The sequence below is a fragment of the Pteropus vampyrus genome, unplaced genomic scaffold, assembly GCF_000151845.1.
Source record: "Pteropus vampyrus isolate Shadow unplaced genomic scaffold, Pvam_2.0 Scaffold272, whole genome shotgun sequence".
In the NCBI taxonomy this organism is placed as follows: domain Eukaryota; kingdom Metazoa; phylum Chordata; class Mammalia; order Chiroptera; family Pteropodidae; genus Pteropus; species Pteropus vampyrus.
In genome coordinates this window covers 113253-130238 of record NW_011889053.1, presented here as the reverse complement: position 1 = coordinate 130238, position 16986 = coordinate 113253, and the positions used below count along the sequence as shown (strand labels likewise).

Sequence of the window (16986 nt, the reverse complement as noted above, 5' to 3'; positions counted from 1 at the left end):
GAAAGGATGATAGCAGAAGATGGAACGGGCTTTGATTTTGATAACCCTTAGGCAAGAAACAGCGCTAGCCCCCAGGAAATGTCAGGACCTGCCGTTGTCCTCGCCCCTTCCCCAGACTGCTACCTCAGTCAAGTGTACTTATGTGTCTGTCTCATAGGAGCATTTGGAAATGAAACAAATGAAGAAACCTCAAAGTCAAGGAATATGCTCTGCCCTGTTGCTGGGGCATTGGGCTAGGATGAGCTGTGGTCTGCATGGAAGAGGGAACCAACCTGGGGCCATCTTAAATGGGACATCATGTGAGAAAGTCATGGGCGGGGATGTTGGGGGCAGCAACAGAGAGTCTGTGTATCTGTGTGGGTAGGGGTACAGTGCTGGAAATCTGGAACCTTAGCTGGGAGTGGGGGTGGGGTAGATAACCAGTGGTCCGCCTGAGGAAGCATCGCGCACTTCAGGGGACCTGTGGGTGAGAGCCCCAATAAGGGCGAGTCTCTGAAAAATAACGCAGCAGTCTACAGCCATGCCATCCTGAACGTGCCCGATCCCATCTGATCTCAGAAGCTAAGCAGGGTCGGGCCTGGTTAGTACTGGGATGGGAGACCACCTAGGAAGACCAGGGGCTGTAGGCATAATAAAAATAAATAAATAAATAGCAAAACATCCCCCTGACCTGGAAAAAAAACTTCGAATATCTGCCAGGCCAGAAAACATCAACATTAGATCTCAAGGGCACCTGTCAGGTGAGATGGCTCCTGTCCTTCCTTCTCTGGTCCCCTTCCCAGGGGTCCCCACATGGGTGGAAGGAGGGGTGAGGAGGAGGACTCATGGAGAAACAGGACCTTCTTTTTCACTCCGTAGCCTTCCAGCCCAAAGAAGAACCGAGCTGGGCAGAAGCTTTAAGTTTTTCATAAAAATGTTAAAAATTATTATGGAAATTTTCACATATACACAAATGTAGAAAGACTAAAGAAATGAACCCCATTTCCTCGTCCCCTCGTTTCAACAGTTACTAATATTCCACCTTTTAAGTTTTACCTATTCTTCCCCAACACCATTCCGGAGTATTTTAAAGCAAATCCCAGACGTTGAGCGCTGTACTCTAAGTACTTCAGTGTGTGTGCATCTGTAACACGTAAGGGCTTTTTAAAAAAATTTAAATAATAGTATAACCATAATGCTATTATCACATCCAACCAAATTTAATACTATTACCACAATATCTAATGCTTAATAGGCAGTCTATGTTTGATTTTCTCCCTTGGCTAAAAAGATGAATTTTTCAGTTAATTTATTCCAAACAGGATCCTCACATTCCATCCGTGTCATGCGTCTCTGAGGTCTTCACATGGCTCCTGGTGACTTTTAACAGCCACTGATGATTGTTCTCAAGCTCCGCCATTTCTTTAGGGGGTTGCAAAACTGTGATTTTCTAACAATATAATTACTTGCGCATTCATTAGCTGGGTTTTTCTTATTACGAAGGATTTTTCCTCCATCAACTGTTTGGTTACTCTGAAGTACAGACTCTGTAGGAAAGGCAGAGGAGATGCTAGATTCTTTAGAATAATGAGTAAGTGTCCTAGCAACCTCCAAGAAAGCCAATAGGTTTGGGTTTCTGTGTGTGTGTGTGTGTGTGTGTGTGTGTGTGTGTGTGTGTTTGATTTTGTTTGTTTTTATATTATTATTATAAGCCCATGAGTTTTTATATAATCGATTATACTCTTCCTTTTCTTTTCTTTTTGATACTAAATTTATTTGATCTTTGGTGAACCGGTGGGTCCTGTGTTGTTTTAAAAACACTCTGTGATCTTTGATGGTTTCCTAACCTTCAGGTTCAAGATTTCTCAGGCTCATCTTGTTCATTTCCTGCCCCAAATCTGACATTGGTCATTTCTCTTATTTAGAGACCAAATCTGTAGGGAGAAGCATTTTAACTTTAAATGAATTTGAAGCCTCAAATGTACATGGAATTGGACATTTTTAATTACAGGGAAATGAGATTGTACTAAAATTGACAGGAAGACTTCTATTTTCTGAGGCTGACAAGAGCCATGGGACTTGCCCTAGCTCGTGTCTAGCTCTGGGCGACTGAATGAACATTTCTAGCCCCAGGTTTTCTCATTTGTAAAATGGGAATCGCAATACCTACCTCAACGGGCTGTGGTGGGGATGAAGCGAGAGAGTTCATGAACCAAGTTCTTATTTTCATAAATGTTCACCAGTGGTCGTTGTCATGATAATTGTCGTCATTTCTGAAACTCAAGGGAGAGACTCACCCTCTGGGATACAGGAGTTACCCAGAGGATGGAAGGTTCGAGATGGGGGCAGACACCAAGGGCTGGCTGTGCACACACGCTGATGTGTGGGCACGCGCATGTGCACAAACACACCGGAAAAAGTGAGTTAGTGAGACAGCATATCAGGCGCTCTGGTGTCTGGGCTGTCATTAAAAGTCATTGCATTAATCATATGCAAACCCAGCATGGGAGGAGAGGCTCCCGTGGCCCTGAGCACCCGCAGGTTCGCAACCAGGCATCTGGAATAAGGAACGCAGATCACCTCTGGCGGTAAAAGGACAGGAAGAAGCGCCATGCGTCTGGCTCTCCTAGGGAGCTGGTTTTGACTTTACCCGCTGCTTCGTGTTGTGCCACTGATCATCACGGACACCCAGGCTGCAGACGACAAACCGAAGGCCTTTCTAAGGGAGAACACCAGGCGGGCAAAGTGGTAATGAGTGACAGGAAACACCGTGTGAAAAAGGGTGTGGCCGCAGGGGGCGGGGTGGGGGCGTTTGGCCGTAGGAAAGAACTGTCTTTGGTGCTGTCTACTGAGCGCTGGGGGTAGTTTGTTTCGAAGCACTAGTGCAGCAAAAGCTCACTCGTGTGTGGCATTAGTGCAGAACAATGCCTGGCACTTAGCGGTGAATGACTAAATACTGCTGCTTTGATGGTTAACTGTATGCGTCGGCTTGACGGGATGGCAGGATGCCCAGAGAGCTGGTGACACTTGATTTCTGAGTGTGTCCATGAGGGTGTTTCCAGAAGGGATTAGCATGTGACTTGGTAAAGTAAGTAAAGAGATCCCGCCTCCCCAGTGTGGGCAAGTATCATCCAATTCATTGGGGGCCCAAGTAGAACACGAAGGTGGAGGGTGAATTCATTCTCTGCTTGGGCTGAGATATCCATCTTCTTCTGCCTCCAGACATCAACTCAGGCTTTGGAACTCAGGCTGGGACTTATACCATCAGCCCCCTCTCCCACTTCTGAGGGCCTTGACTCTGGTGGAATTACACCACTGGACTCTGGTTCTTCAGCTTGCAGATGGCAGATCGTGGGACTTCTTGGCCTCCATAACTGAGTGAGCCAATTCCTGTAATAAATCTTCTCTTATCTATGTCTATAGGTCTCTATCTCTGTCTCTATCTCTCTGCCATTCTTTAGTTCTGTTTCTAGAACACCTGTAACAAATGCCAACCTGAAGACATTTTGCGCTGGAGACGAACCCAGGGCTTGTCACATGTGGAACTGTCATTTATTTGCTTGCAGGTGCAGTTGGAGTCAGCTTCCCAGGCTGAGGAAGAAGGTGACTGAGATGCCTCTGTGCTGGGATCTGCAAGGATCTGTTCAGCAAATGTCGCTCAGGCCTCCTAAAAGCTGCCACTAACCTGAACACAATGCAACCAGGAGGAGTGTCTGGTGAAGCACTATACACATGCTAGAGGGGGGTCATTTGTTTATCCTTCACCTCAGGGCAGCGAGTTTGAGGACAGGACTGTGGCACATTGTGGTGGATTAAAGGCGGCCACAGACCACAGACTTGTTGCTTCTACTGTCATCACGAGGTAGCAGCCATTCCCCGCCCCACCCCTTATATCTATGCTGGCCTCAAAGCTGGCTTGGCCGATAGAATGCAGCAGAAGTGTCAGTTTGGGGGAAGGCTGGCAGCATCACAGTTGTGCTCTTGGAACCAGCCGCCATGCCGTAAGGAAGCCCAAGCTGGCCTGCATTTAGAGAGGCCATGTGGGGGGCGGGGCATGGAGGATTAAACACGATATGGGGAAATAGAGGCCTTGTGGGGGGCAGATGAATCAAACACGTGCTCCGGCCCCCCAGATGGAGGCATAAGTGTGAACAACCCGCAGCGAGACCAATGAAAGAGCGGCCAGTCAGGCCACAGAATCACGAGAAATAAAATGTTTTAAGCCGCTGTGTTTTGGGGGTGATTCTTTTATGCAGCAACAGATCATTGAAACCCCTACATAGCACAAAAATGGTTAGTGGCAAGATTAAAGAAATATATTCAGGAAAACATTCTGTCCTCACGAGAAAAGAGGAATGAAGACTTGATACAAGAAAATGCCCCATGGACGGCTTACTTCAAAGGAAACTCTGCAAAGAATAGGAAAGGGTCTAACGATTGGAGAAATAGTAATTAGGTGGCACAGAAGTTTCTGGATGCTGGAGAGAATCTCATGTTTGCCAAAGGTGGCTGAGAGACCGTGGGCCATAACTTTTCAGATTTGTGGCTTGGAGGGGAGCCCTGAAGTTGTTGCTTTCCGAGCTGCTGGTGGAGGGCAGTTTGTCACACAGGAAGGCATGCGGGACAAAGGATTTTGGTGGCAACCTGGAGGAATCTGGGAAACAACCCTCAGCCCACGGAGCCCCACGGGCCTGTCAGGAAGGGGAGCAGGAGGCTTCGACGTGATAGTGAAGAATAGAAATGAAGACGTTTCGACGGAATTTCATACTCCTGGTGTGACGGCTTTGGGAATCTGGGGCCCAAGTGTTAAGAATTCGGGGTGAAGGTAAGCTGAGGTCTGGTTACTGTCAGAGCCACATGAAAGCCAGTCAAGGGTGTGCCTGCCCCACGGAAAGCCAGGTCTTCCTGACTGTCTCCTTCCCCCCTCCCGCCACCCCCCACAGGAAGTTAAATTCAGACGGATGAAGGCAGGTGGCAAGCAAGTGAAGTTGTTAGCTGCGTACAGCGGGGAGCTCCACCTGCCCTGTGATCCAAAACAAAAATGTCCAGAACCCTCCTTCGCTGTCGGTGGGATTGCAACTTGGTACAGCCACTGTGGAAAACAGTCTGGAGGTTCCTTCAAATATCAAAAATGGATCTACCTTTTGACCCGGCAATTGCACTTCTGGGTACTTATTCAAAGAAAATCAGAACAATAGTTCGTAAAGATCTATGCATCCCTATGTTTATGGCAGCACAATTCATAATAGCCAAGATATAGAAGCAACCTAAATGCCCATCAACAGACGACTGGATAAAAAAGTTATGGTTCATATATACAATGGAATATTACTCAGCCATAAAAAATGAAATCCTACTGCTTGCAATGACATGGATGGACCTAGAGGTTATTATGCTGAGAGAAATAAGTCAGGCAGAGAAAGATAGATACCATACAATTTCATCTACACGCAAAATCTAAGGAACAAAAATAACAAACTAATCAAAAACAGACACAAATACAGAGGACAATCTGGTGGGGTGGGGGGGCCGAGAGAAAGAAGTGACGGGTTAAAGAGGTACAAATTAGTAGTTGATAGAGGGTCACGGGGATGGGGAGTATGATGTAGGGACGCAGTCAGCAGTAACGTCATGGCTGACATAGAGCCTGAGGGGTGATGAAGGCATGGGAAAATCACTCCATAAGCTATATAAATGTCTAACCAATGTACTATAAACTTGAAACTAATAATAACATAAAATAAAATGCTTTAAAAAAAGAATATAACAAAGGTATAGGTAGGACATTGTTTACAGAAACCGAAGAACAAAGCGGCCCTACCTGAGAAGTATTTTATGGCTTATTATTTTCTACAAAAAACTTTGGAAAGAGGTAATCTACAAGGAATATACAAGCTGGACTGAGGCTATGTGAATCATGTTTACTCCTGATCCTCAATGGTGGAATAATATGCATTTGAAGTAAATACTCTTTATCTTTCATATTAAAATTATTTTCACAATTTAAAAAAAAAAATACCCAGAAACTTGCTAACACCAGATCTAAAGGGAGCGCTTTGTAAAAGGCCCTTCCAGCGAGGATGGGAAAACCAGTGGCCGCTGGCTCTGGAGGGGACCAAGGACACAGCACGAATGGACTCTGCATCCTGCTGAATGTCCCTGGCTCCCCTGGGATAATTTTAACATACAAATGATAACATACAAATGATAAATTTGTATGTCATTTTATAGTCATACTTGCTGAACGGAGATGATTAATTTTTATAGAATCAAATATTTTAATCCTTTCCTCAATATATATTTTAAATAGATATTAAATAGACATTTTAAAAAGATAGTCCCTGGCTCCTCTCCTTACCAGCACCCCCTTTTCTCTTCCTAAGTTTCTTGATTTTTTTCGCATGGTATATTTCAGATGCTGGCAGGCTCTGTTTTCCTCGTTTGTTTCCTTATTTGTTTGCATTTTGACCATCTCCTCAGGGCCTTCAGTCTCACTGATGCCACGCCATCCCCAGCACTTACACCGTGCCTTCCTCTTAGTAGCTTTCAATCAATACGTACTGACTAAATAAATAAATGAATGTAGGTACCTCTATTTGTCAATTAATGCACTCAGCCTTGTACGCATTTTCAAAAAAAAATTACGTTCGTTTCTTTCACCAGATTGCACAATTGAAGGCCAGAGGTCTGCTTCGTGAGCTATGTTCATTCATTCGACAAATATTTATGGAGCGGCCACCATGTGCTTTGGCGGAACTGTGCGAGACGGAAGAGATACAGGCAGACTGGCTTCCTCTTCTCTTGAAATTTGCAGCTCAGCCATGAATATAGACAACTAAATAGGGAATAAAAATTAAACGGAAAGCTTATTTTACTAGGACATTCACCCTTAATGCAGAGCCTGACAGTCTTTATTGAGCCAAATCGTCTTTCCATGCGAGAGATGATTTTGATGTCCTATTCCTACTGAGAGATTCTAGCAAAATTAATTTCATGCTTGTTTTCACAACTGTTCCCATTTCAACCTCAAAATTAAAACAGAAGTGAAAAACGTGAGTCCTGCGACACATTTAAACCGAGCTAATATAAGTAAATCTTAAATCAGCTTAAGGCGTTAATGTGAGTCGAGACATCTGTTCTTTCTCAGAGGACCCTGTAACGTCTCAACTGCCCAACAGCAAGTATTGGATTTTGGCTCAGCAAATGTTGACAACGGCGAAGTACTATGTGTCTCTGAAATCAAACCCAGTTCATCCACCCAAACTACTGTCTCCCCCTCTCTCCCTAGCATCTCCTCTACCTAGAGTTTTCAAACCTCGAGTGAAAAATCTCCCCATCTGGACTATCTGTGACAATGCTGGTAAACAGCACGAGCTGCCACGCTGTGAGCTCAGCTGACCCTGTCCCCCTCCTTGGCGAGGCCCCTGCCTGGCCTCTGGCAGCACATCTGTGGTTGACAATGAGTCTGATTTCACATTTTGGCTGCACCATAGGCATTGTCATGGGAACTGAACACATGCCCACGGGATTATAAACAAGGGGGCATTCAGCAGCAAATATCAAAAAGAGAAGAAAAGCGATTTGTTCTTCCTCTGTTCTTTCTCGTTCCCCAGAATTCCTTTATAGGGCTTCAGGAAAACTTTCCAGTTCTGTCCACCATGTTGGCTCTTGCCTAGATGCTTGCATGCTTTTCTGGAGAGCGACAGCAGCATCTGTCTTGTGAGAAAATGTTCTCCCTCCAGTATGTCTGCCTCACTGAGCTTTGTCCAACTGCCCCAGGCGTGGGACCGCAGAGCACAGGGTTGCTGGGGTCACCAGCAGGAGGTTGGGTGGAGAGTGTGCCGGGGTGGTCTAACAGAACGATCATCCTTGCTACCTGCTGTTGGAAGAGTCAGGTGTCACTGGGAAGATTATGGGACGGTGGTGTGGAGTCCAGATAAAGAAGGGAGGAGAGGCAAACGATTCTCCCGGGGGACTCTTGTTTCTCCCCGAAGCTCCCCTCATGCAGGCGGCCCCCATCCCGCATTCTTTGTTCACTCCCCACTCCCGGCTTCTGGAAGGTCTCCCTCTGGGCCTGTCTCTCCCTGAGTGGTGTCGTATCCGCCTTAGGGACTCTTTGAAGCATCTCGCTTCTCTAGGTGACTCATTCTGCCTCCCGGCCGTGGGGCAGGGGGAAGGTGGCCTCAAGCTGTGTGTTTGCTCAGCCAGAGGGTCTGGAAACAGGGTACATTGCTTTTTCTTTTCAGAATACACAGTGATAGAGCTGTTAGTGGATGGGCTGGCTCATCCTGGTCTGCCAGGGCTTCTCCTGCTGTTCACCGTCAAAGCTGCCCATCCAGGGGCACCTGCCTCTCAGGCAAATGGAATGGTTTGTGGCTACCTCTACCGTGGAAACTTGGGAGATTGCCATGTGTTCTCTGAGGGCGGGGTCCCTGTTTTCCTGAAGTGTGTGTGCCTGAGCCGAGCAGCCAGCCCCCCACACACGGCAGGTAGGCGCTCAGCGAGGTCTGAGAGCCTTTTTCCCCTCTGGCAGTGCGGACAGAGTGTGTGCGCCACCCACACCGTCCGAGCTGTGGCTCTGACACTGAGAAGCTTCGTGCAGTCATTTGCCGAGCTAGAGGTTAAGTCTGAGGCTGCAGGACGGAGATTTTCCTACATAAAGGAATCTGGGTTCTGCCTGGAGCTCAGGAGCTGAACCACCAAGGCTCAGATCCTCTCTTCACCTGCCCGTGGGGCACCCCAGGGAAGGGCAAGCCAGCGTGAGCCCCGATTTCTGCATTTCTAACTAACAGTGGCAATCACTTCCTCTTGTGAGTGGGAGAATTAAATGGTAATGTGTACAGAGCACTCAGCACAGTGCCTGATACATACATAGTAAGAACTCAATCAGCATTACTAGCCATTGTTATTATCACGACCGAATTTACTATTTGTACATGGTTCCTGTATTTTCTAATGATGTTTAGAAATTAAATTACATGAGTGACAAAGCCTTCTAAAGAGAAATAGGCGACACTTGAAAATAGCCTCATATTTGGATCGATAGTTAAAAGATTCAGTAAGAAAATCAATAAACGCCAAAGAGGAAAGAATGGCTTCACTTGAGTTATGTGAAAGAAGGTAGAACTATTTCATAAAGAACTTTGTGGGCCTGCAGGAAGATGGACAGATTAGACAGAATGACTTCTTCCGTCTCTGGGTTTCTTAGGCTTTCCCACCAGTATGAAGATGTATGTGTCTCAGGAAATAATTTCATATGGTTTAAAGGTTAAGTACTGAATTTTCTGAGTTTATAGACTTCAAGGCCAACGGAGAACCGGGCTGGGTCTCTGTTTCACCAACCTCAGCCTGTTTCAGGAGACATCTGTGTGTGGCAACATTCATTATTCATCAGCGTTCTCTAAAACAAGAAAAATTTGAGGATTAACTAGGATCTTTGAGGACTGAGGGAGGACTTGGGCACAACTCACTCACAGTAGTCAGTAAAAGGTTACAAACTGGAAGCATGATGGATCGATTTTAAATTTGAATTACTTTACTACCGTTTTGCCTCCTCTCAGTTTGGCTAAGGCAAAACAGTTCTTTTCCCAAAGTTAAAAAAAAAAAAAATTATATAAAGATGTTGCCGGGCTCATATGTCACACAAAAAGGACACATGTGCCACGAAGTCAATTATCTGTTTATTCTGGGATTAGACATAAGACTGGACCAAGAACAGATTAAAATGATCTGACTTCATTAGTGTAATTAGGGAGTTCCAAATTAGATTTTTGCAGCTAAATTCTTCAGCCAAGCAGGGCGACCAGCTGTTGCCAGGCGCCAGCCTCAGAACTAGGGGCTCCCACTGCCGTCTGGCAAGCCCCGGGCCCTCCTGGAGCTGACCTCAAAGAAAGCCTGTTCTGGAAGCCCACGGACCACATCCTGCCATCCTGGCTTGCTTTGCCTTAAAGAGCCACTTCAAACATGGTTTTCGGGACAGACCTCTCTGGCCTTTTCTATTATTACCGGGACATGTGCTTAGCTCTGTGGCAGGACTGCATAAATAATTTGCAGGGCCCTGTGCAAAATAAAAATGCAGGGCTCCCTGTTCTAAAAGAATGAACAATTTCAAGATGCAACAGCAGGCCATTAGCCCAGGACGGGTCTTGTGTCACTGGGCGGGCCCTGAAGCTGGTCCTGCTTTGCAGCCTGAACCGTTCCCACACTCCGCACCTGAGCTGTGGTTGTCTGCGCCTCTTGCCTGCCTTCTACGGCCGAGGTCTACAGTAAGCATGTTTTGTACACGATGCATATGTGTCAGGTCATTTACCAGGTGAGAGCCTTTTTATTTATCTTGATCTACAGACGGACAGCATGATGTGATCCCTAGAAGCAGTATTTATGAAAGGAAATGCACTCTCGCCGATGAAGAATACCAGAAGTCACACTAGCTGGGAATTCGAATATCAATGAGTGACTCGGAGCTAGCCAGGAAGACAAATGCTATTTATAGAGTTCTAGAAACCTAAAAATGCAGATCTCTCATCCGATAAGACAGAACAAAACCGAACACAAAACCTTAACCATTAGCAAGCTCATGGACTAAGATGTATGACAGAAATTTTGTCAGAGATCTTTCTCAGTAGAGATGAGTTCTATTACTCAGGCACCGCAGCATCCACTGAAGCAAGCCCGAAGGTCACCTGGAATATTTATCAAGCCAGCCACGTGGCAGGGCGGCATCACGTTCCAAACAAGTTAAGAGGCGGCAGAGCAAAGACCTCCACGAACTCTCCTGGGAACTCGTATGTGTAACCTCGCTCCTCCTAATTCCTTACGGGTGGGTTTTTTCCTGCCCTCCTCTCTGCTGCTCCGTTACCCTCTCTTGGCCATTCATGCACTCCCATAGCTTCAGCTCATCACCGAGAAGAAGGCTCAGAGAGGCCTCCCCGCCCTGGTCCCCCTGGATGTTTGCCGTGCACCTCCATGCGCAGATGCACCTGAAATTTAATTAGAAAAAGAGCAGCTCCCAACTCCCCCACCCGTTCAACCTCAGCATCTTTCCGTTCCCTTCTCTCTCTTCCCCTCGCTCTCCATCTTCAACCAGATAATGACAGGGTGGCTCTATGGCTAATCCCGTTTCTTTTCCTGTCCAGTGCCAGACCTGTGACTGATCCCCATGGCCCAGTTTTGACCCCTTCAATCCACCTGCAACAGACAATGGTAATCTCTCTTAAGCTCCAATGCTCTCTCCTGCTCGAAAAATCTTCACTATTTCTCTTGGCCCACGGAATCAACCTTTCCCTCTGCCGTTACCGCTTCCTTAAACCAACCATATTTTACCTTCGAGCTTTCTCCTCCAATAACTACTTCTTTGTGTGACTCAGCACACAGCCCAAACCGCCCCGCACAACTTTTGAGCCACGCATGAGCTCACCAAGAACCTACTCATCCTTCGTGGCCCAATGCAGCTGGCCTGTGGCGTGGAAGCCCCCCTAAATCATCCCAGTCAGTGGTCGTTTTCCCCCTTGGGAGGGTCTGACTTCCTCCATGTCGTATTTCTCACATGGCACTTGTCACATGTAGTCATAGGCGGACTTTCCTGTTCTGGATTTCCAAGCTACTTGAGGATAGGCCTTGTGTCTTATTTTCTTTCACTGAGCTCACCCAATTAGTGATTAAATATTAGTAGTTAAATGCCGAAGTAGCTTTCATAGTAACTATGAAATGTTTAACTTAGAAGGGGCCGTCGGTCACGATGAGGTCTGAGAACCATGTCAATTGACATGTATCACTATCTCTTACGGTCTCTATTGCCACTACCTTAGTCCAAACCACCATCAGAGCTCCTGAATTATTCAAATAGCCTCCTAACTCACCTCCCCATGTCCCCCTGGTTCCCAACCTCCAACCTCCACAAGGCAGCCAGGCGATGTTTTTAAAATAAGTCAGTTTTCACCACCTCCTTGCTTAGAACCTTTCGAACTTTCTATAGAGGATGAGCTTAGAGTGATAATCTGGTTGGAGAGGAGGACAGAGAATCGTCTCGATGCGGTATTTGCACACCGAGGACACTGCTTCTTAATCAGAGTATAAACAGCCGAGGTTGCCTCGGGATCGCTGATGGAGAAAGCCAGTGTAGACCCCAAACCACATGGCTGCTGGGACCTGGTTCCGAGCCGGAGTGTGTTTAAGTGGGAAGAACCAGAAAGAAGGTGGAGGCCTCAGCTCATCCGAGTCCTGCCCTGGTTTGGAATCTACCAGAAGGTTCTCTCTCTTGCTCCTTCCTCTTCCTTCTTTGTATTTTCTCCTTCCTAACTCACAGAGCCTCCTGCCCTCTCTTCCTTCCTGGGGGCTGCATGTCTGGGCCCTTCATCTGTCTCTGTAAGGACAGGGAATTCTTGCCTGGCTTCCCTGGGCCTTGCTCCTGCTTGAGGGAGAGAACTGGAAACCAGCACAGGAGTCCTAGATATAAAATGAGAGGATTGGAGGAGTCGCACTCACATTCTGTAAATACGACGCTTCACAGCTAAATGAGGGCAATCCCATTCAGTCAAGTGACAGAACGGTATCATTTTCACGGGTGCAAGAAGGAACTCTTCTCAGCTTACTCGGAGAACTAACCCCTTGTAAAGATTGAAGAATGAAAGAACGGAGTCTGAGCACACAGCCTACAGAACTTCCATGCACGTTATTACGAGGGAAAAGCCTCTGCTGTTCCTGCTTCATGCTCCAGAGGAGAGAGAGACGTTTATTCAAGTGCCGCCCACCTCCCAGCCCTGCCTGTCCTGAGACAAGCTGTGAATAGCTGCTGTGCTTCTGAGACACCCGAGACAGTAAGATCTGTGTGGGGCTCCAAGGTATTTCTCTGATACTTCAGGGAACTCGCTTCAGACTGAGGTACTAGCTGCCTTTCCCTGTCCCCATGGGTTCTTGTGCTTCCTCTGGAACCACGCCTGTCAGCTGCACACAGGTTCGTTTGCATCTGGGGAGACAGTTTTGGATTGGTCGGAAGCCGAATGTTTAGCAGAGGTAATAAGACCAGAGCTTGCTTGGTTAACGCTCTTAGTTTTGCCAAGTTGAGAAAAGAAAGGAACCCATCGACACTCTAAACCGCACTTGGCCTTGTAAGGTCAATTGCAGCCTCTGCACCACATTCGGAAACCACAGGTGCGTCTCGCACCTTCACAGTGACAGTTCCCTGACCAACGGCCGGGCAGCTTCTGTGTCCTCCCAGTAATCCTGCCCAGGCATCAGGTGTCATGGAGGCAGTGTGGCAATAGGACGAGGACAAGTCGGATCACTTGATCTGCCTTTTAAAAACAATCGAACTGTCAAGTTCGCACTTGAAGGCTGGCGGGTTATCAGCCCAAGGCGAGGAGGCAGGAGCATCAACTGCAATGTGCTGTCTGCACCTGAGGCAGGTGGAAACCCGCATTCACCTTTACCTGTCCCACTCTGGCTTTTCCCGACTCCCTTTGAAATTTTTCCAAACGGTACTAGCTCCCAGGTACTGGGGCTCCAAATATTTTAATTACCTCTGAAAATTTGAAAACCTAGCAATGCGCATATGAGAGAACAAAAGCCACCCAGAGTCCTGTCACCAGAGATGGCCACTGCTACCGTCCGATTCAACGTCCTCTTTGTTTTACAGAGTTAAGACTATACTGGGTGTCATTTTAAGATGGTATCTTGCTTCTTTTCCGGCTTAGCTCATGTTATCATAAGCATTTTCCCATGTCACGACTAATTCTTCATGCAATCATGTAAGGGGGAGATGTATATTATTAGCAAGAATTCCTTTTAGGGAAAAATTAGCTTTTTTTTTTTTTTTGAGGAAAAAAAAAAAGCGCTGTGGAGAAGCATGGGGAATGATTTGTCGGTTGCTCCAGGGACTTGAGAGAACAAGAATGTAGAGAGAGAGAGAGGAACAGAGCTGCAGACTCTGAGCCCCTCTGCAGAATCTCACGACAGTAAATCACCCGCATCACGAAACGCCCGGCGGATGCGGCAGCTGGGCTGAGGCAGCCCGAGACAGGGCAGGGCCCGAGAACACATTCGGAAGGAAGGAAGCCCTTAGTCACTGAGTGATGGGACAGTTGACGGGACGGAATTGCATCTTCGTAGGTTGTGCATGGAGAGTCAGGGCACCTTTCTCAGACACCCGAGAGATCAAAGGAAGGGTCTCGGATATCAGGTTTATATTCAGGCAGTTTTCGACGGTCGCCTAGCGCTCCATTCAATCATGACAATGTCATTTCGATCACACGTCCAACAATTTGGTGTTTGGATTCTTTCTTAGGACTTGAAAGCCCCAGGCCAAATGGTGCAAACATTTTTAAGGATTCCGTTAGATGATCGCCTGGCTGTCTCAGGAGTGTGCAGGTGGCGGTGAGAGCCCTTTCTCTGCACGCTCCTAGCACGTCCGCGCTATGCAGGATTCACTGCCTTCCCGGCTGCCTCCGAGAAGCTTTTTCTCTGTGCAAGTGGAAACGATTTATCTCATAAACCCTGCCATGTGCGATTTCACCCTTGGAAAGGCAGCGGTTCTATTCCGTTTTGTATCATCGTTAGGAGCACACACACCTCCGCCTTGAACTGGACTGCACGTGGCATGGAGGGGGCGACGCGTGCCCTTCCTACGCTTGCCGTGCAGTAAATACGGAGCGAGAGGGGAGGCCCACGTTTCTTGAAAAGAGTGGGCATCGCCCGCCACTCTCACTTGATGGTCTCCTGACCTAGGTTCCCAAGGGGATCGGGCTCTAACATTCGGACTCACCTAATTTCTTCTGCTGCTAGGATCGTGGTTGTGGCCCATCAGGGAAATGCAAAGAACAAGGAGTTTCTGGAATCTGAGCAAAGTGCTGGCCATGGTTCCCGTGACACTCTTGAGATGGGGTGCAGGGGGGAGGATGCAATGACCAGTTGGTGCATCCGTAACTGCCTGAACAACTCTGCCCTGTCAGTTTGCGAAGTTGCACATCGATGGCTAGATTTTAATGTGGAAAGATGCCTTGTAGTGGTGTCCTCAGAGCTTGGTTCTCTTCTCTGAACAGGTCAATGGTTTTATCAATCACTTGGAAGACGGTATAGGAGGAGGAGGTGAGTCGTGACCGAATGAAGGTTTGACTGAAAGCCGGGAAGGGCTGTGAATCCAGTGGGAGACGGAATCCGATCCCATAAGGCTCAATGAACCAGAGTACCAGGCCAAATTTCATAAGATGAAATTTAATTTTGGGTCCCTCAAAATAATCGCACAAGTACAGAGTGGGGGACATCGGATTTTGGGTGACAGAATTTCTATGTGGTACTGCTTGGCAGTAAAAAAAATCCTGTTTGATTCAATATCCGTATCCAGAAGCCAGGAGACGATGCTCCTTCTACTCTGTGCCAGCCCAGCCTCACCCTGGAATATGGCATCCTGTTCTGGGGCATATCAGGGGAGATGGACAGGTTGATCGCATAGTTCGTAAGGCACAGCTCATAACCTGAAAGACAGAAGACTCAGAGATACTTGAGAGGTAGTCTCCAGCATCTGGACGGGTGTCACTTGGAAGTGTGTGTAAACGTGTTTTTTGAGAGAGACAGTCTTGCGTTGTGGTTTTGGTGGATGGCGTTTCTCCAGGTGGCCACGAGAATCTCTCGTGTGTCACACATTGCGATCTTGCCATTCTCTAGCAAAGAGGTGAAGGTTGGTTGTCCTCCCCTTGAATCGAGGCCGGCCCCCGGGCTTACTTGCAGTAGAATTTGGTGGATGTGCTGTTGTACAACTTCTGAGGCTGGGCCTAAACAGACCAGCTGATCGAAATGCTTGCTTTTGGGGTCTAGCTATCATGAAAAGAAGCACAACCGAGTCACTTGGTAAGAGCCACATAGAACCTCTCAGCTGTCCTTGCCACGGTTCCAGATGTGTGAGTGAGGTTACCTTGGACACCCCAGTTCCAGCCATCACACTGCCATCCATGAGGGACCTCGGTCGATGCCAAGTGGAACAGAAGATGTGCCCAGCTGAGCCCTGTGGAAATATCTGGTCTACAGAATTCTGAGCAAATAAAATAGTCACTTTTTTTTTTTTAAGCCCTTAAGTTTGGGAGTGCCATGTCATTCAGCCATAGATAATCAAAACAGTAATTGAGAAGGTGGACTGTGGAACCAGACCGCTTGGCCGCTATTTGATCTTGAGCAAACAATTCAACTGTTTTTGTCCAAGTTTCCTCTTCTGTAAAATAGGGAGGCCCTGCCTCATGTAATTACTGTGGGGATTAAATAATTTAATGCATGAGAATCACTTGGAACAACATATCTGGGCCATGAATACTCAATACAGGGGTAGCACCAGGACTAAGGGATAGAAGTGGAAGATACCAAATAATTAGACTCTATTTAAAAAAATAAATCTCTAATGGAATTGTCTAGACATGGAGTAAGCTGCTTCCGGGTGTTGTGAGGTCCCCTTCCCTGGGCATTTGTGGAGTTGGGATGATTGACCCACCAACCTTGAGATTCTCTGCTCTGTCGTGCTGGGCCCGTGTCTGTGATGGAGAAGGCCCAAGATGTGCTCAGTATGCTTTTCTTGAATTGACTTTGGCTAGGTATATAAGAAAGAAGTATTTATCTGGCTAAATCATTACGATTTTGAGATTACTCAACATATTTTATTTGCCATAATGTTTTCTCATCAAACATTAATGTTCCCGACACATCTTTATGAGGTCAACATTACCACTTCTGCAAGACGAAAGGACTAGAAGCAGAGAAGCTAAGTGGCTTATGAATTATTGAATGGGCTGCTTACAGCACCTTTCTGCCTGTGAATTCAAGGCTGGACCACGAGGTCCAAGCCACTCAGCTTCCTTGTCCAGTGGTGTGGTACAAAGATGGTCTCAATCTTCCCAAAAGTAGGGGGAAAAGGTGCAAAGACACAGAACAGATCTCACGGCTTCCTCTCCAGCTTCTGGGCCAAAGAAACAGCCCAAAGCAATCCCTTAATTACAGTAGTTCGGGAAAGGAAGAGTTACTGATTTCAAA

The 16986-nt window shown here is 47.0% G+C and overlaps 1 non-coding gene across 1 annotated transcript; it reads left to right on the top strand.

The window, feature by feature from the left end:
- Positions 1-510: 510 nt before the first annotated feature.
- On the top strand, positions 511-629 carry LOC111729627. The gene has a single exon (XR_002776308.1). It is a non-coding gene; the product is annotated as a 5S ribosomal RNA (ribosomal RNA).
- The last annotated feature ends 16357 nt before the right edge of the window (positions 630-16986 follow it).